The 20,881-nt window shown below is 43.5% G+C and overlaps 1 protein-coding gene and 1 long non-coding RNA gene across 2 annotated transcripts in view; both read right to left on the reverse strand.

Moving 5' to 3' along the window:
* Nucleotides 1–20,881, reverse strand: part of GPC1 (glypican 1) — a 348,272-nt gene that overhangs the window by 300,665 nt on the left and 26,726 nt on the right. The window lies entirely within an intron of this gene.
* The window catches only part of LOC109315312, a 16,134-nt gene continuing 3,101 nt past the window's right edge, over nucleotides 7,849–20,881 (reverse strand). The window contains exons 2-3 of the long non-coding RNA XR_002102472.1: nucleotides 11,456–11,459; nucleotides 7,849–8,502 (exon numbers count right to left, since the gene is read on the reverse strand). This is a non-coding gene — a long non-coding RNA (uncharacterized LOC109315312). The remainder of the gene's footprint in view (nucleotides 8,503–11,455; nucleotides 11,460–20,881) is intronic.

Below are 20,881 nucleotides of genomic sequence, written 5' to 3' on the forward strand. Positions count from 1 at the left end.
AGCCACCCCCGCCTCACTCCAGGTGGGCTGCGCAGGGAGCCGGGTTTAGCCAGGGACAGCAGCAGTGGCAAGTGGGTTCCCTTTCCCTACTTGCACCCCCTTGGGTGTTCCCCACAAGCCTGGGGGCAGGCTCAGTGACCTGCCACTGTCACTGCAGATGGAGTCTGGCTCCCCACAGCCCTAGCTAGAGCACAGTAGCAGCAGTTGGGAAAGCAGCAGGTCTCCCTGACCCACTCCTGTATCCACTGGCATAGAGAGGGAGGGAGGGAGGGGAGGTAGCACTGAGCATGCAGTGGAAGGAAAAGGGTGCCAAAGGAAAACAGAGAAGGAAGAGATTCTTACCGGATGTGGGGACTTAAAAATAAAGTCTGGAATGTTCCCCCTGCAGTGTGGCCTGGATGCCCCTGAGGGGTGGGGGGAAAGGGAGGTACTACAGCCACTCAAAGCAGTTTAAGCTCCTGCACCTCCCTTTTTAAAATCCTAGCTCCACCAATGTCCCTGTGTGCTTACATATGTACACGTTTATAAACGTACATGTATTTTACAGCTCGCTCTCTCTTGCACTCACTGGTCTGAAGTTGAAATGCCTCATGGAAAAAAGTGTATTTTAAAAAGGAGAGATTTCATGTAGCTCAGTACCATGAATATCAGCTTAATTGAGTCCTTAGTTTTAAAGTGACAGATGCACTAGAAAGTGCTCACATCTGATTTAAGAATAGCTTGAAGTTCCACAGCTGTACAAAGCAAAGATAATACACACAGATCCAGGACTATGAGATCATAGAAGCCAATGCCACAAAGTCTCCAAAACACAGATCACTCTCTGAACAGCAGCAGTACCAAAAATGTAGTCAAACCAAGATCACCTCTATCTACCTATAATGGGTGCACTTACCTTAACATGATTGTTAAATTTAGTAAACAGATACAGCTATATAGATATAGCTCTATATAGCTATAGAGGCAAGGCTGGCCAGAGTTAGACAGATAGATATCTATCTATCTCATCTCAACTCCTGTCCAGCCTTGCCTCCATATTCAGGGGTGCCCCAAAGATGCCCCCAAATTGGCACAGTTCTGCTACACAAGAGAGCTCTGAGTGGTGATGGTGGCAGTATGGGTAGGTGCGTGTGGAGCTTTCAACGAAGGCTGGAAGGTTTTGACTGAGGTATGCTAATGCTCCTGCTGGTAGTTGGAAAACTCAGAAGTTCCTGGCTAGATGATTTTAAGCTTCTGCTCAGGATCATACTGATAACCAAATTTGGGATTGGGAAATTTTCAGATAGTCCAGGACAATGGGGCTTTTGTATTTCTCTGTAACACAGGGCATGGTCCTGTTGCTAAAAATCTTTTGAGTGTATGTTAACCAGCTACTTTCTTAGCATTGCAGTGGCAGGGCAATGACAATTCCTATGTCTCCTTTGCTTCTACTTCTGGCATTTTATACAGTGTTTTGGTGTTTCACGCCTGGGCCTTGTAGGTTTGTGTGACGGTTTGAAGTAGCAATTTGGGGGATTTCCTAGGTAAATGAGGGCCTGTGAATGCATGAGGAATTCAGGAGACCCCTTCATGTCCAGCATTTCTATGAATTTGGAGAAGGTGATTAGGAACAGTCAGCATGGATTCACCAAAGGGAAGTCATGCCTGATCCACCTGACTGCCTTCTATGAGGAGCCAACTGGCCCTGTGGATGCAGGAACAGCACTGGACGTGATGAAACTTGACTTTAGCACAGTTTTGATATGGTCTCCTACAACATTCTTGCAAACAAGCCAAGGAAGTATGGGTTGGATGAATTGCCTATAAGGTGGACAGAGAACTGACCAGGTCATTGGGCTCAAAGGGTAGTAATCAATGGCTCTATGTCTAACTGGCAGCCAGTATCAAGCGGAGTGGCCCCAGGGGTCAGTCCTGAGACTGGTTTTAGAAAAGGAGCTGGGGGTTACAGTTAAAATAAGCTGAATATGAGACAACAGCCTGCCTTGTTGCCAACAACGTTAAGAACATACTGGGCTACATTTATCTATGACCTCGAAGATGGGATGGAGTGCACCCTTGGCAAGTCTATAGATGACACCAAGCTGGGAAGAGTAGTAGATGTGCTTGAGAGTAAGGCTAAGATTCAGAGAGACCTAGACAAATTGGAGGACTGAACCAAAAGAAATCTCATGAAATCCAATAAGGACAAGTGCAAAATCCTGCACTTGGAATGAAACAATTATACAGTAAAATCACTGTTATCCGGCATTCTACAAGCCAGAATACTCTATTAACTAGAATTTCTGGCCAACTGGCTCGACGCAGGTGGGGGGGGAGAGGCAGGGAAAGCTCTCATGCAGCGTTCGCTACCACCACCCACCACCCTGTGCTGCAACTGACACCCCCCCCGGTGTGCAGCCATTGCCAACCATCCCCCCCCCCCACTCCATGTTATCTGCCTCAGATAACTGGAATTTTTACATAAATTGGCAGCTGGCATTCCTCACTCGTGTCAGATAACAGGGATTTTACTATATTAAGAAATATTTTCTCACTAGGAAGGTAGTAAAACCACTGAAACGGGTTAGCCAGAGAGGTGGAAAAAGCTTCAACCTCAGAGGTTTTCAAAACCTGGCTTGACAAAGCTTTGGCTGGGATGATCTAGTTGGGGATGATCCCATTTTTGACCAGGGGGTTGGACTAGATGACCTCCTGAGGTCCCTTCCTACCCTAATTTTCTATCATTCTATGTTTCTAATCCCACGTACCAGTATAAACTGGGAACTGACTGGCTAAACAGCAGCTCTGCAGAAAAGGACCTGGGGGTTACAGTTGACAATAAGCTGAATATGAGACAACAGCCTGCCTTGTTGCCAACAATGTTAAGAACATACTGGGCTACATGAGTAGAAGCATTGCCAGCAAAGTGAGGGAAGTGATTATTTCCCTCTATTCAGTACTGGTGAGGCCACATCTGGAGTACTGTGTCCAGTTTTGGGCCCCCCACTACAGAAAGGATGTAGACAAATTGGAGAGTATCCAATAGAGGGCAAAAAGAATGGTTAGGGGGCTGCGGAACAGGACTTCTGAGAGGCTGAGGGAACAGGGCTGGAGAAGAGAAGACCAAGAGGGTATTTAACAGCAGCCTTCAACTACACAAAGGGGGTTGCAAAGAGGATGGAGCTAGACTGGTCTCAGAAGACAGAACAAAGTGCAATGGTCTCAAGTTGCAGCAAGGGAAGTTCAGGTTAGATATTAGGAAGACTTTTCTCACTAGGAGAGTAGTGAAACAGTGGAACAGGCTACCCATTAAGGATGTGGAATGTCCATCTTTGGAGGTTAAGACCAAGCTAGACAGAACCTTAGCTGGAATGATGGAGATGGAGATGGTCCTTCTTTGAGCAGGGAGTTGGACTAGATGACCTCCTGAGGTCCCTTCCAGCCCTAATTTTCTTTCATTCTATGAATTTAAGGCACTGCTCATGGTGGTATTTCTTGCACCACAGAATATTGGAGAACTGAGTTAGGGCAGCAGTTCTCAACCTTTTTAGACTCAAAGCCTCTCAGAAAATGCTAGCTCTTAGCTTTCACTTGTTATTTTAACTATGGAAAAATACCAGAGCAACTGCTTTGTTGCAAACAACTTAAAAAGACCACTGCTGGTCAGAATGGCTCTGACACCATGGAATCCTATCTGAAAATTCTGCTTATCTTGTGAATCATGTGTAGCTATTTGCATACTTAACTGCTTTAATAATGCATGGCACCCATAAAAGCATCTCACAGCACCCTGGTTGAGTTACTGAGCTAGAGAAGGAAAGAATCTATGTTTCTGTTATACATTGCCCTCTTTGGCCTGAGAAGCCAAACAAACTACTGGAGTCTCAACGGTTCAGTTCTTTATATAACGTGCTGTTGCTTAGTAGAATTTGGGGCCTATATAAATATGGCTGCTCTGTATTATTATTTCTGTTAGGATAGCACTTAGAAACCCTAGTCATAGACTACAATCCTATTGTGCCAAGTACAAACATAGGAGAAAAAATAATGGTCCCTGCCTCCAGCACCATGCTCCTGAATACTTCCCAATTATTATCTACTGTTGATGCATTATGTGAATTCTCTACACCTCATCATGGCTTAAAAACATATTGCAGCAATGAATCATAACACTGGGCATGCATCTGTTATACCTTTATTTAAAAAAAACAAAAAAACAACATGATTACACATGTATTGCCCAAGACCATCCCCATCCTCTCCCTTGTGCTACATATTGTACAATCACATAATGGGAGACAGTTGTCTTTGGCATACAAAACTGGAAAGGTTTGGAAAGGAAAACAAAGGTGAAGTGACTTGCTTACAGTCACAAACAGAAATAAACCCCATGTTTCCTGACTGCCAGCTCAGTGACCTTTTCCCCCAAACTATATTGCCATGATTTACCAAATTGTCACAACACACATTTACTGTGAATATATAGATCCGTGTTTTATATTGTGAATGCAGACACATATTAACAAGGGTATCTATTTACCATACACACAAACATGTTTCATGTCTTCTATAAGGATCCAATTCTGTGAGGTGTTGCCTCCACTGGGAGAACTTCAGAGGGAGCTACATGAGTGACCAACCCTTCTCAGGATTATTCTCCAAAGACTTTGCTATATATATTTGCAATAATCACACTGTGGCCACTTCACTACTCAAACTGTATACCTATGTGACTCACCAAAATGAACTGCAGTTCATATAAGGATAAAACTGCACTAACCTACTGTGAACTAGGCCTCCTGCATTAAATGTTATCAGGTCAAATGCTAACAAGTCACCCAAGGCCTGGTACCATGACTTATAAACAACCAATGCGCTTTACATCTCACCAATGCTTCCACTGTTCTCTTTAGCTGTTTTTGTATAAATGTCCTGGAAGCTTGATTCTCCATTGGCCTGCACTTTTTGCAGGTATAAGATATCACCAAATGAGAGCAGCAGTGCTTTACTCATTGTTGGGTAACATCATACAAGTTTTAAATGACTACACAAGGAGCAACGTGACAACAAATTTGGTGCCCTTATTCTCTTTTCTTCCAACGATTCATAAACTTTACTTTTATTTTAAAAATATCCACCCCCAAACCAGATGCTTTCCCCAGTAGGCACACACACATCTGCCAGCACATGGATTAAAAAGCTACAATAAACTCAGACATACTTGGCCTGTCTCATCTGACAAACTATTCAACTGTCCAACATTTGGCTTCTGTTTCTGAGAGGCCATCAGAAACAGAACTCAGGGAATGACAAACTCATCTTCTCCCTTAGGTCTCTTAAAATGAATAAAATATAAAGCCTAAAACTCTCCCAGATGTAATCTACAATTAAAGAAAAATATATTGCTTAACCTCTGAACCTGCAAATGCTATTCTGTGGAAATTCTACACACCCTGTTATACAGGTGGTTAGACCACACAAACATAATGATTCCTTCTGGCTTTAAAATTAAACATGTGCTTACCTTTGCGCACATAAATAGTCCCACTGAAATGAATAACTTTGCCTCCTCTAGGCTTTTTGAGCTTCCCTTGATATCAAAAGGACTTTCCACTCATTCAGTATCTTAGATCTATTGCTATGCAATTAGTCCATGAATAAAGCAGATGCTTCCTTGCCAATGTATTTAGTCTGAAATGCATTTTACATAATATTATATTTATTAAATTGTAAGAAATTTCTTTGGAAAAAAGGCAGTATTTTAATAAAAGGGAATTCCTATGGGTTTTTGGAGCAGCTGGAACTAACGCAACGACTAGACCATGTTGAAAAGGATCCCCCATTAAGATACATGACAAATTGGGCATTTTTGTGGATATCTGATCCATCTTTCTCACACTCCAGGAACACTTAATATATTATCTCTCCTTTTTGTGCTGTTAGACCAACTGAAATGAGGATTATAACCCCCAACATAGGCCCTTCTCTTCCCTTCTTTTTCTATATACAGGATTTGCACATTTTCTTTTTCATTGTTCCTAGTATTTTTCTTCATTGTGGACATATTTTACTCCTCCCCAAAATAAGCCATCTTTAATCAGTGGATTGCGCTGAATTTTGAAGCCAGAGCCGAGTTCCTGAACAAAGGGTGGATTTTGTTGCCCTCTCTGCAGCTGACATAGCAACTTCTGGGCTGTGGCCCTTATACACCCCCTGTATGCAGCTTCACGATGTGTGTGTCTATGTATGCCCAGATCTAGAGTTCCCAATTCCCATGTATGATGAGCCTGACTCCAACCCCACCCTGAACCAGACTAACTCAGTAGTTACACAACTTTCTCTGCCCTACAGAGTTCCCCCTTGTGCTTACTTCAGCCCCAGTGCATGAAACCACTATGAGTTCACTACAGGTAAGAGGTGCCGAAGCTCATTCCTTTAATGTGATTTTAGAATGACTGTTTATTTTAATATTGCTGCACTGTGATTATAATTCCTATCAGAGCCACAGGTAGCTATGATATTTTAAAGCAAAACTAGGTAGTTACTTTGCTCCAAGTAGCTGATATCCATGCTGAAAAAGATACATGGGTAAGTCTCTGCAGAGGCATCTTTACCCTTCTGTTTGTTACTCCCATGATGGAAATTGTAATATGGTCCCATAAAGCTCTGTCTACCAACTTCAGGTGTGAACAATCATTTGTGGGACCTGGATAAGTTTTGGGAAAGATCGCCACATGCCTGGAAGCAAGAGGGGGCAAGAGGGGGCTTACAGTGGTGGCAGGGTAAAAATGGCACAGCCCCAGAGCTATGGAGAGTGGCTGGGCTTTCCCAGGCCTGGGGTAGTGCTAGGAACATGTGAAAGCATTTGGTAAGTCAGATTAACCCAGGTTGATCTAAAGTTATTTCTCATCAGATAAGAAGTAGTTTTGATATTGGGCACACCATTTTTAGGGTGACCTAAGCCCTACGAACATGTGCACACAGCCATTTAAATTGTCCTAGGCTCGGTTTGGGCACTCTAGATGTAACGCTTGTACCCACCCTTTGGCTACAGAACATTCCTTCTTCACCGGGAAGGTGACAGATACTCTGACTTCACATGCTGTTTTCAGTGTAGGATCTCTGAAGCTATTTGTTCTGTACCAAGAAATGACTATAAATCATGCAATACCTCATGTTCGCTTAGCATTAATTAACCTTATCAATTCTGCAATGCCACTCATGCAGCAGTCATGTTGTGTTCATTAAACAGCTCAGCTCTTCATTAACAGCTCAGTTTTTACCTTGTTGCTCCCTTTTGCTTCAAAAAGTATCACTGCAAATGTTTGTCTAGTCAGCACTTTTGGAGTCATTCAAATTTTGGAATTCAGTCACAGCAAGCCAGCAGTCTTGCCTGTCCTTACTCAAAGTGACATGCTCACAATGAAACGATTCCACTACTCTATCATGAGCAGGAATCCAGGTTTTCCATTTCCCATGGAAAAACATGGGTTGGGGGCTGTGGGTTAGGCGTGAGGGACACTGGCAGGGCTGGGGGTGCTGTGCACTGGTGTATCAGAGCTGCTCAGTGCCACAAAGCGGTGGGGGGGGGGGGCCGCCACAGCTGGACCCACATCCTGGTGAGTGAAGGGGACAGGAGGACCTCTGGTTTTCTATGATTTTGGTTTTTTTAATCAAACGACAAAATATGTAGGTATTTAGAATGTATTTTATTATAATGATTGAGGCACTGGTAGGCTTCCACATTGTTTTAAAATGGTAAATATATCAATAAAAAAATGTTCAGCTGGTACATACATACATATATAACATACACCTATAAATAGACAGATAGTGGTGTTTCATTTTAGTCACAGAAAAACACAGATTAGAGGTTTTTAAAAATCAGAGAATTTGGTTCCATCAGAGAATTTGCAATTTTTAAACAGAGAAAACAGGATCTGTTATCATGAGGCAAGATTTAAGGAAAAATGTAATGTGGCAGCACTATAAGGAGGAAGTGGTAGAGTGGAAGGGAGGGAGTAAGAAAAGAAATAAGCTTTTCCCCATTGTCTTTTTAACCTGATTTTAATCTAACTCAAGTTGAACCAATTTTATAAATCACTTCCCATCTAATGCCTTGTATGGAATCCAGAACATCATGTATAGAATTAGAGGGCACAGCAAAGAATAATAATAAAAATAAGGGGATAAATACTGCTAATAATATAATGGCGATAATAATGCTTAACTGTTAGTTAGATACAAATGCTTTGAGATCTTTGTAATACATGTTGTACATTAAAAACCTGAGGACGATACATGTGTACACATATCCTTCACAACCCACAACTTGCTGAGTATCTAACCTAACAGAAAAGAAACATCAACAACTAAGTAGAAAGGTCACATTCAGGTCAGCGCAGTGGCTCTACCAAAATAATAAGGTCCTTTTTCTTAGAGGAGTCAGGAATTCGGCCACAAACACAATTTCATCTCTTAGCATGTGCACAATCAGCGTGGCAGGTCATGACAGATAACACCCTTCAGGAGCAGCAGGTGATGCTGTAAGTCCCTTGTGGGATGCAGAGTTTTCAACAACTATTTCCATGGGGACCTGGCAATTTTGTACCCATACATGGGAGATTGATACCACCTTAGTCAGGAGGGGTATGTGCTCCCCCTCCCCCCAGCAACCAGTAAGCAACTGGAGGGGGCTTCCCCCGCAGCAAAACTTACCATCCAATGAGCAGCTGTGCTGCTCCCTGGCCAGCGCTCCTGCCTGCCTGCCACCTAAGTGAGGAGTGCAGCCTGTCAGGGGGTGCACCAGTGCTCTCAGGGGGTGCATGTGCAACCCCATGCACCCCCTATGTGTCACCACTGCCCCCAGACCCTGTTTTTGTTGATGCCTACAGACTTTGGTGAAGAAGCATCAGAATCCTAAACTGTTCTTTCCCCAAGACTTAAAAACACTTCCCTACAAGAGTTTCTAAATAATTTGATTTTCACACCAGGACCCACAGGTTTCCATGACCTCTGACAAGACATACAGGGAGAATGAAAGTGTTGGAGTGGTACTACTTGTATTCAGAACTGCTGCTCAGAAGTGGCTGAAATCTATACTTTATTTTGCAATTTTCAGTAATTACCAGGGTGGGGTCAGAGCTCACACAGGCATTTTCTATAATTCTAAAGCAGAAAGGACACATATGATCAAGCCATGTTTCTCTTTGCATATTACAATTTTGCCTACAAAGTCAGAACAGAACTTCCCCTGAAAAAACAGCAAAAAAAGTGTAACATGAGCAACCATCCAGACTACAACTGCAAACAAACCTTCACAGATTATTGCTGAAATAGACTTAAGCTTTGCACCCAATGACCTATTAATCAGGAATTTTTTCAAACTTTGCTTCTACCATTTAACAATATACAAGTCTCTTCAGGAATCTGTAATATAGGCTGGAATTTGCACATCAGCCTTCAGGAAGAATTTGGGTAAAAATGATAAAGCCAAATGCCACCCGTGTTGCTTAAGAGACATCAAACCACACCCTCCATTCAAAAAACCTTGTACTGTTACAGTCAAGTTACTTTGAGAAATAATGGATAAGTTTAAAACATGTTTTAAATGTAGGTTCAGTTTGGATAAGCATCCATTCTCAATATGATCCATACTGTCTATACACCCAAAACTGCCTTGAAAACCGCATGCAGACAAAAGTTATAATACTTCTACAAGAAACCACTTTCCCAGTGGACCTGTGTTCTCCGAGCTCTGGGCAGACTGAAACCAAACATGGGGGCTGAAAGAAGGCTTAAAAATATAAGCTCCTAATTCAGTTCTAAATCTGGGGGCAAACTGGATCTTGTCAATCTAACGTGGTTAGTTCTCAGTGCTGCTCCTAACATATGTAATGCCATCTTTGTTTCATTTAGCTGAGGTGGTGTGTGGGAAACCAAGACACTTCAAAAGGGAGAGAATAGCAGAGTATTTCCTAACATGCAGCCATCTGGCTGTTACGTCTAAAAGCAATGCAGGGCCTAATAAGCGTGTGAACCATGAACCATCCAATAAATGTCTGCAGATAAAACTGTTTGCTCTAGAACACCCTCATTTCTTAAGTGTTCAATCCTGGATTTATTGTCTAGCAAAACCTTTCCACTTTGCATTACTGCTGAGGAACAGAAGACCAAGATCAGTGTAGGAAGCTCTGATGAAGCAAGAAGTAGTTGGATGGTGCAAATAATGATGATAGGCTTTGAATGGGACGCATTCAGCAGTGTAAAAGACAGAAAATGGAAATACTACTGTTAAAAGAAATGTAAGAACCAGCATCTAAATGGCTTTCTAGAATATGTGATCAGTCTCCCACTGCAGCTTGGACATTCAGAGGAGAGTGTGGTACTGTGTGATTCGGAACATTGTCTCGCACTGTATGCACATGGGTACAGTGGATGAGCTGATCATACACTTGCTATAGGGTAGTCTTTTTAGACACTATGATCAACATCCAGAATGGTAAAATACAAACCACCATATACAAAAAACCCACAGACCAACTTACATATCTACACAGAATCAGCAATCACCCTAAAGACACCAAGAAAGCTGTAATATATAGCCAAGCCCTCCAATACCACCAAATTTATGGAGAATACCCACAACCATCACCTCACTAATCTCAAAAGAGCTTTCACCCAACAAGGATTCAGGACTCATGGTAAAGGTGATATCTTTTATCAGACCAACTACATTTTTTCAAAACAAAATCTTTAATTGCAAGCTTTCAGGTACAAACACCCTTCATCAAGCATCAGAGAAAAGATTGTAAAAGTTCTCTTGAGTAGAAATGAAAGTTCATATTTCATAGGAGAGTTGAAGGTGGTAAAAATCTCCTGTTTGGGAAAGTTCATTTTATATGCAAATTCAGCTCAGAGAAAAGTTGGAATAGTCTCTTTACCTCAAAGTTGTTTCTTGGTTAGCAGGATGTATTCATATTTCCTTCTGGTTATGGCGTTTCATTTTTTACAGAGGAGTCAGTAGAAATACACGACTCTTTAAACAAGCACCAAACCTCATCCACCTTATCACCAGAAGCAAACTTCCTATGATCCAAGCCACACCAAATGGATTCAGACTATGCCAAGACAAGAAATATAAAATCTGCCAACATATCTCCACCACTCCAACCATAAGTACACCCCACAACAGAACTATCACTGTTCCTGGATCTTACACCTGCACCTCCAGAAATGTAATATAATCTCATCCAGTGCACTAAATGCCCTGATGAAAAATATGCAAGAGAAACGAGCCTATCAACTTCACTTCAGAAATCTACTGGATGCAAAAAAAATCATGGACTAAATATAGACATTGGATTTATGGCACATTATAACCTGCCTGGCATCTGATAACCCCAGGTAACCTGTCTACAGTTTACCAGCTACATTCTTCTGTCAGCAGTTCAACATTTTCCGTTCCAAGCTCCACCTGTCTTCCACCCCTCTGATCCTCCCTGCCACACATTTGCATTTTCACAGACCTGAATTTTACATTTTGGCTTCTATTCTACCCAGGAGAGCACATATTTTACCTGCACACTCTTTATATGCCTGAACAAGTGTGTTTGTGCCTGAAAGCTTCCAAAAAACAATTTTTCCAACTATTTAGTTGGTTTAATAAAAGATATCACATTTACCCACAGAACCTTGTCTGCCTTTGACTTTCAATGGAACTTATGCTTCTGAAAGTCACTGGTGTGCTTTTGAAAACCCCACTTTTGGAGAGGGCCGTTGTATTCATTCAAGTACTACATCACAACTGCAAACAAAATGTACATATTAAAGTAAAAAAAAAAAAGAAACTCTGAAATAAATATTAATTGATGATGCAGGTATGAGACATGTGGTCATTATGAAAAGGAATGAAACTAAGCCCATTTATTAAGCCCCTCCTAGACAGGGACAACCCTAAAAACTGCCAAGCCACCTATGCGCTTTTGTAGCTGTGGCTGCTCCAGGGATCATTTAAAAATGAACTAAAAATTCAAGTCATTGGAAGGGTAACAATTCCAAGAAACAGTCTCAGTAGCAAAAAGTGAACAAAGAAATCAGTGAACAGGCAACGGGGCAGAACGACAAGCCATTTTCTTGGGAGAGGAACTGTAAAATGTTGACAAAGATGTGGAGTCAGTGTACAGCAAAGACACCCTAAAAAGACTATTGCTGTTTGCCCTGTATGCTACAGAAGAGTTCAAGCTTTCCATTTTAAATGAAACACACATGATCTAGGTCTCTTTGAAATCCCTGCACATAGATTCTGTACAGCCCAGAGTAATGCTACTGTGATGTTTAATTGCATTGCTCTTCACCATCAAGAGATGAACAGCAAACACCCACAGTTTAGGATATGCTGGACAGAAATAGTGAGACAGGTTTATCTTCAAGCAAAGAAGAATATCAAAGAGACTGGAAACTGAAAAGAAACACGCAAATTATACTATTAGTTCCTAGTCCAATTCTACATATTGAAAACTGGTATTTTGGGTGGTTAAGTTGGGAGAGTTTTGTGATGGGGGGAAGGAACAGAGTCTAGGGAATGGTTTGCTGCGTATTTTTTTTAACTTTAAAAAGCATGATTCCTTAGTCTCAACATGAGGAGGTAAGCTTCACATGCCCCTTTATCCATACACACTTGTCTCAGACTATAGCTAAAACATTATTCTTATTTCAGAAAACATGCTACAGCTCCATTTTGAGAACAGTTTCTTAGGTATAGCTAATGCACCAAGTTGTGTAGAGCTGCACAGCACAGCAAGAAAATAATGGGTGCTGAATCTAGCAACGCTCAGTTCTCTAAGGCATGAATGACTCAAGAAACTGCCTATATAACTTCCATGAGTGAGAGAGTTATGCACTCACCAAAAAACTGCAGACCACAAAAACTTGATCAAATGCTTTAATGGTGCCCATGTGTACAAAAATCAGGCAGCTTTTTTGTTCTGTCACTGATGAATGCAATGGAGGAAATGTGTCCAGGATGCACATATGTACAAAAACCACAGAGAGCTTACTTACGAAACAGCTCGCTAATAACAACCAGCTGTTCCATTTCACGGAAGTCTCTAGTCCTTGTTTCAGGCCTGTACCATTGGCTAGCTCACATGCACATGGCATCTTTGAGACTCTGTTGATTCAGGGTGAAGTTATGATAGAGTGATTGGCTTGATCTGCTGACAGTACCTGGAGGAGCTCATCATGAAATTCATGATAAAGTTCCTATGGCTAGGCTTATTCCGATGTTGTATGACATCATTCTAGTCCAGGGGTTCCCAACCCCCGGGTCACATCCCACTACCAGGCTGCAAAGGGTTGGCTGCCAGACCAGAAGTCTAGAAGTGACCAGCATACTGTGGACCGGTAGCCAAACCTTTTTTATACTGCAGAAAGGGATCTTGGAGTCATTATTGACTCCAAGATGAATATGGGCTGACAATGCGAGGTTACGGTTGGCAGGGCTAACTGGACCCTTGTCGTGCATCCACAGGTGCATCTCAAGCAGGGCCAAGGAGGTGATCCTCCCCTCTATGTGGCACTGGTCAGGCCACAGCTGGAGTACTGCATCCAGTTCTGTGAGCCCCACTTCAGGAGGGATGTGGACAACATTGAGAGGGTCCAGAGGAGGGCCACCCGCATGATCCGGGGACTACCAGCCAGACCCTACAATGAGAGACTGCGGAACCTGAACCTGTTCAGCCTTCACAAGCGAAGGCTGAGGGGGGACCTGGTGACCATCTATAAACTCACTAGGGGGACCAGAAGGGTTTGGGTGAGATCTTGTTTCCTCTAGCACCCCTGGCATAACAAGGAATAACAGCCACAAGTTGTTGGAGAGTAGGTTTAGATTAGACATCCGCAAGAGCTACTTCACGGTCAGGGCGGCTAGAATCTGGAACCAGCTTCCAAGGGAAGTGGTGCTGGCTCCTACCCTCGGTGTCTTTTAGAAGAGGCTTGATGCCTACCTGGCTAGAGTCATTTGAGCCCAGTTTTTCTCCTGCCCAGGCAGGGGGTCGGACTTGAAGATCTACAAGGTCCCTTCCGACCCAACTTCTCTGATTCTATGATATGATGGTCACTGCTGGTCTACCATTTTCCTGGTCCGCAGTCACTTCCAGTCTGCAGCATTAAAAGGTTGGGAACCCCTGTTCTAGTCCATCAGTAGACTCTCTGGCTTCTTTTCTTGTTGGTAAAGATCTAGTAAACACAATTAATGCAATGTTCTCCAAACATTAGCCTCTGTGGTCAAGAAGTAAATCCTGTCTAGACTCCTTCCCCATGTGCCCAAATCACCAGGACAGGGACTAAGCAGGACTATGAAGTGCCAAAATGAGAATGTTTAGGGGACATGAAAGTTCCATCCCTAGAAGCTGGAGGATTCCTTTGCACTTATATGGTTTCCTAAGAAAAAGTTTATGCCACAAAGCATTACCTTCTATGGATAAAGATTTGCCCCTCTTGAAGACTTCTATGAGCTCCTACTGTTTCATTCCTGCCAAAACACTCTGCTTGCATGCATACACACTCAAATACAGACTCACACATTTTCCATCCAACAGTTTGGGTTGGAAGGGACCTGAACAGATCATCAAGTCTGACCCGCTGCACTGGGCAGGAACAAGTGCTGGGATCGTAATACCCCAGCCAGATATCTTGCCAACCTCCTCTTGAAGACCCCCAGGGCAGGGGAGAGCACCACCTCCCTTGGGAGCCCATTCCAGAGCCTGGCAGCACTAACTGTAAAGTAATATGCCTCCTGATATCAAGCCTGAACCTCCTCTCAGTCAATTTGTGGCCGTTATTCCTTGTTATCCCAGGTGGTGCCCAGGGGAACAGAGCCTCACCTATTTTCTGCTGGTCTACCCTAGCGAGTTTATAGAGGGCCACCAGATCCCCTCTCAGTCTTCTCTTGTGGAGGCTGAATAGATTCAGGCCTTTTAGTCTACCTCCATAGAGCCTGGCCTGCTGCCCCCTGACCATGTGAGCGGCCCTCTTCTGGACCCTCTCAAAGCTAGCCACATCCCTCTTGAAGTGCGGTGCCCAGAACTGGACACAGTACTCCAACTGAGGCCTGACCAGCACCACATAGAGGAGAAGGATCACTGCCCTGGACCTGCTTATAATGCACCTGTAGATGCACAACAAGGTGCGGTTAGCCTTACTGACCACTTCCTCACATTGGCGGCTCATGTCCGTATGAGCAACCTGATTCTCCAGAGCTGCTGTTAATGACTTGCACAGACCAATTTTCATTTAACTATCACAAATCAAAAACTTCTTTTTCTAAGACTAGGGGCGGAAACAGACATCGCCATATGTCCCATTTGTGCCACCATAAACAATTTTCTGGTGGCACACAATGAAAGCAAATACACATCCATACCTCTTGTCATGCCATAAAGTAGCCACAACATAAGGTAGCAATAATTTGTGCTGCTTTATTGCACTGGATATCTATTTGCTTCATGACAGGAGAGCATGGGCAGCCTGGAGCTGCCTGCTTCTCCTGCTGCCCCAGAGAGGTGCTCTAAGGAGCCTGATCCTGTGCACCTGGGAATTCCTGGGCAGGATCGGCCTTCTCAAGTCCCAAGAGTGCCTGACTGCATTTCCCTGCTTACTGAGACATGCCCCTAGATCTCTGGGGGCTCGGTAAGTGTGCAAAGGTCAGGGTGCCCTCGCTTACTGAGCCGTGTTCGCTGGGATCTCCAGGGTGTCTCATTAAGTAGGAAAAGTCGGGGTTTCCAATGTGATGCACCCTCTCAGGAATTCTGGGGAGGCATCTTTCAAAGCCTGGAAACTCAAACAGGTACTTCCAGGGCTTGAAGAGCCCAATCCTGCCAAGGAATTTCTATGGTATACAGGACCAAGTCTCATAAGCCCCAGGGGAACACACCACTCATTAACAGGCACAATCAATGGGCAGATCCTAGCATGGCTGACCTGCTTCATTGGGTGAAATCTATTTCTACCAAGGGAGCTTTTAAGGGACAAAAGGGTGAAGTCCCATGAAGACACCTCCATTTGGTAAGTTGGATGGCTCAGGTAATTGGAGTGGGATAGATTGAAGGCAGCTGTCTGACTGAGATTTCCAAAAGCACACAGGCTTGGCCTGGCTGCTCCTACTGAGGTCAATGAGAGTTTTACTGTTAATGCCAATGGTAGCAGAATAAGGTCCACCTTGAGTGTTTTTGAAAAATCCCACATTTCACATCTTTTACCTTCCAAAAATGGCTTGCTGTCCAACTGAAAAGGACCAATGGCTTCTGTCCAGTGGTTATTTTACAAGCATTCACATCACTGAAGTACCCCTCCTCAGTTTGCATCTTTGGGCTTTTTTGACAGTTTCTGTAGAGGTCAAGGACATGATAGAACTACAGCAACAGAACCACAGAGTTAACAGAGAAATTAGCAATGCTGTTGCCTAGCCTATATTGTATACCTCCTCTTCTCTGAATCAACAGGCAACTTAGGGCTCCAGGATGGTCAGTTCAACACTTTTTTTTTTTTTATTACTACTTCACATTTAATAAACACATAAAAGTCCAAAACCAGGGTTCTATTTTTGTCCTGTCAACCTCCACTCTGTGCCTTTAGAGGCTGCTCTGACCCTGCTTCAGGGTGAGCTCTAGTGAGCTCAGGGAAGCTCTGGTGAGGCATCACTGCAGCACACTTAGCCAGGCGCTGGCGGGGAAACTGCACAGGGAGGTGAACATCTTGCTTTATAACGTTCTGCCAACTGAACTCCAGATGTGAAGGAGGCAGCTGCAATTTGTCTGGACTCCTATTTGCCTTGCAGGAGGCTGATGTCTATGTAAACAAAGCTATTACAGAGTTTACCGTGCTGACAGACAGCCTTGAAAGCTTCAACAGAGGTTAGGACCTACATACAGGTTGTGTCTTGGAAGTACTTTTTAAAAGGTGCTGTTAACTTTGGGGTTGGACATGGTAGAGAGCAGTCATTGATGCATTATTGATAAGCTTTCTGCTCTAGCAAATATCAAATAGCCTGACCTTAGCTGAAGTCAGAAAAATACATAGAGATGTCTCACTCTTCAATCTGGTGTGATTTTATAATCAACGATTTCAGAGGCTCAGGGGCATACTGTCAAGAGAGCTCAGTACAAAACAATTCATATTGGAGGCAGCTAAACAAGCAGCTGGATCTTCAAAGTATTCATCTCCTATTTAGGCACCTCAGTGAAGTACCCAGACTTTCAAAAAGGCTCAGAACCTAGCAGCTGGCATTGTTCACAAACAGCTGAAAGGAAAATGCGTTCCATCCCACAAACCTTCAATAAGTGGCGCTTATTTTCAGATCTGCCAAGCTCTGTTGCTCTTGTTTCTCCAAATCTCATTCATCCACTTTACTGCAGGAGATATCCTGCTCCCAATGCGAGTTGCTGGGTGCTGAGCACTTTCACCAACCTAGCTGTAAAATTCTAAAGAAACAATATAAAAGGAAAGACCATGGGAAAACCTTCAGAAAATATAACATATCAGAGAAGAAGATATGGAGTCAGAGGTGGAGGGGGCAGCCTTAGAAAATGCTCTTTCTTCCACTGAAAAGGAAAAAGGACCCAGTGGAATATGATAACTCAAACATTTACATCGCAGCGTACACATATACTCTGGCTTCTGTAGATGTCCAGAGAGGCCTGTCAGACAGCTGCAGAAACTGAATAGGATATCTCACACAAGAAAGTGGTATAATCAGACAAAAGAAGCAGGAGTGAAAGAGCCTAGCAGATCTTTTGGGGATGAAGCTACAAGCCCTATTTAGCGAAGATCTGAATATTGCAGAAACTCAACCTGAGAGTGTCAAGACACACTAAGTTAGCTACCTTCTCAAAACTTCAGACTATTCCTTGCTTAGTTCAGTCACTGTTATTCAAGTATCTCTAACTGGAAGTATCACTAACACAGAGAAGTTCCTAGAAAAACAGAGTTCTCAGCACAACTACTATACCTGATAACTAAGAGATAATTGTACTGCATGGGCTCAAAAATTACATTTATTTATCTATAAATCAAATTCTTTAAAATGTTTCCATTATTTTTTTTTTTAACTTAGCTACAGTTGCTACATCATCATTAAAGACAAGTTTTATGATTACTCCTGGTTACTGGAGGCTCTATTTTTCTGCCTCTGGCTAGCTCATTGCTTTTCTGTGTGACAGTTGGCTGGAGAATTTAAACAACTTAATTAAAAAAATGCCACGTTCTCTGATCCATTTTGATAGCTGATTTTCTTTCACTGAAACTACAGTTGCCCTATTGTCATTTCTGCCTTTGAGTGAAAGGTTTTATTCCCACTTTTTATTATAAATTGATTAAGTCCAGAAACTAGAAGATATGATTATTCTCATGATAGAAAAAGGTGCAGGAATCATTTGTACTGAACACTGATGAAATGCCACCATCTTTATAACACCTCCACTTCTCTGGTAAAGGTCTGCTTATGGCATCTGGGTATTAGATGGCTCTAAGCTCCATAGCTATGGTCATGAGTAGATTTGCTGAACACATTCCTCTGGGAATACTGCCCCATACCCTAAAACAAAAATATATGGAGCAGTGATGCAAAGGCAGATTAGATGACCAAGCCAGGCATTCAGCCCATGCATTTTGAGTTCCGATCTGATGACCTAGCCACTAGAGCCTACACCATTTGTTCTACCCCAACTAAAGAAACGAATTCCACTACCACATGCCATTACCAGTAAGTATTCCATTAGGTTAGCATGTGTTCACAGTACTAGAAACACCATGCATGCAGGGGATAAAACCTTTCAATAGCTTCTAAATGTACTGAAGTTCACCACATATTACAAGGGGATATAGTAAACTAAGTTTCAGACCTATTCTAAACACATTTCTTTCTTAGAGTCCTTTTGTAAAATTGTATAATCCTATATCAGGGGTTTTCAACCAGGGGTACGCGTACTCCAGGGGTACTTTGGAAGGCCCCAGGGGGTACGCGGCAGCGGCGCAGAGAAACCACTAGCACTTCCAGTTTTGCTGCCGTGCACGGACCCCGGTCCCCCCTGCTTGTCGACCGGCCGCCAGGGGACTCCCCACTTCTCGACCTGCTGCCAGAAGTACCCCAACCAAAAAGATTGAAAATCTTGTCCTATATTACACATAGTCCTGAATATTTGACAAGATCTGTCAAACTGAAGGTTAGCTTGGGTGGGTATTTATTGGTTCATGCTATTGCTAACTGGTTTTAAACTGGAAGTGAAAACCGTAAAAGTGAGATCCATGTTTCTGAGCTGACTTCAAAGAAAAGTTTTAAAGACTCGGTGAAAAGGCCTGTCAAAAGAATAAGGCTTTACCCAGCAGCCAAACAAAACAGTCTTCAGACAAACAAAAAATAAATAATGTCTGAAAATGAATTAACTAGATAGGAAGAATGTTAGTTGAAAAGTAAATATTTAACAGAGCCAATATCTGCTGAGAGAAAGACAAAACAACTATGATCACAAAAGAGACTTCTCTTCTTCTTTAGACTCGAGCGAAAGAACAACTACAGGGCAGAGTAGCATTTGTGCTTGCTTTCTGTGGAATTACGTTCATTGAATTCAAAAACCTCAGGCTGGCTCTCCATTATTGTGCATTGAATCTCATTGCCTGGTCATATTCGGAGCTGGAATAGATCTCTTTTGTTCATCTATCTTATACTTTCATCTCCCTCCTTGGGGAGGAGGCTCTTCTCAGCCAGACTGGCTGACCTTCTCCACCGTGCTTTAAACTAAGCCCGCTGGGGGACAGGGGGACTGCCGCCACTGAGCGACCCTTGCAAAGCCAGCAGACCAAGGCACTTAAGGGAGCCCACCCCTGCCCCAGCCCTGGTACAATCTGTGGGCAAGGCAAGAGCCCCCAAGGGGATACTTGCCGGCCTGTACACAAATGCCAGGAGCTTGGGGAATAAGCAGGAAGAGCTCACCCTCCTGCTCAATGCAAATAATTACGATGTCACAGGGATAATAAAGACCTGGTGGGACTCCACCCATGACTGAACCATGGATATAGATGGCTATACCCTGTATAGGAGGGATCATGTAGATAAAAAGGGAGGGGTGTAGCTCTCTATGTTAAGGAAAGCTACGCGTCCCTGCAAGCTGATATTGGAGACCAGGGTGGATGACTGGAGACCTTCTGGGGAACAGGGCACAGGGGACACAACGGTGGGAGTCTACTACAGACCTCCCACCCAAAGTCAAGAGCTTGACCAGGAGTTCACCTGGGAACTGGCTGAGGCCGCGTGCTCCATGACCATGGTTGTCATGGGTGACTTCAATTACTAGACATCTCGTGGGAGGATCACTCAGCAAAATCCGAGAGGTTGCAAAGCTTCCTCTCATGTGTGGATGACCTCTACCTGACTCAAGAAGTCTATGGGCCAACGAGAGGCAAAGCACTGCTTGACCTGGTACTGGCTACTGGGGATGACCGAATCGGCAACCTAGTGATCAATGGGAAGCTGGGTGACAAGAACCACGAGCTGATCACCTTCACCACCCGCCGTAAAGCTGGCAAGTCAATCAGCAGCACAGAAGTTCTTGACTTCAGAAAAGCCGACTTTGACAAGCTCAGGAGGCTTGTCAGTCAGGCCCTAAGGGACCATGACCCCAGGGAAAGGGGAGTTCAAGAAGAGTGGTTTCTGCTCAAGGGAGCGATCCTCAATGCACAAGCTAAATATATTCCATCTCGGAGGAAAGGCAGCAAGAGGGCACAGCAGCCCCCCTGACTCTCCAGGGACCTAGCAGACCTCCTCAGGCTAAAAAGAAAGGCCTACAAAGGATGGAGGACGCGATTCACCTCCAAGGAGGAATATTCTGCACTGGTCCAGTCCTGCAGG

This window comes from Crocodylus porosus, unplaced genomic scaffold (genome assembly GCF_001723895.1).
Source record: "Crocodylus porosus isolate Cpor-Errol unplaced genomic scaffold, CroPor_comp1, whole genome shotgun sequence".
Lineage (NCBI taxonomy): Eukaryota > Metazoa > Chordata > Crocodylia > Crocodylidae > Crocodylus > Crocodylus porosus.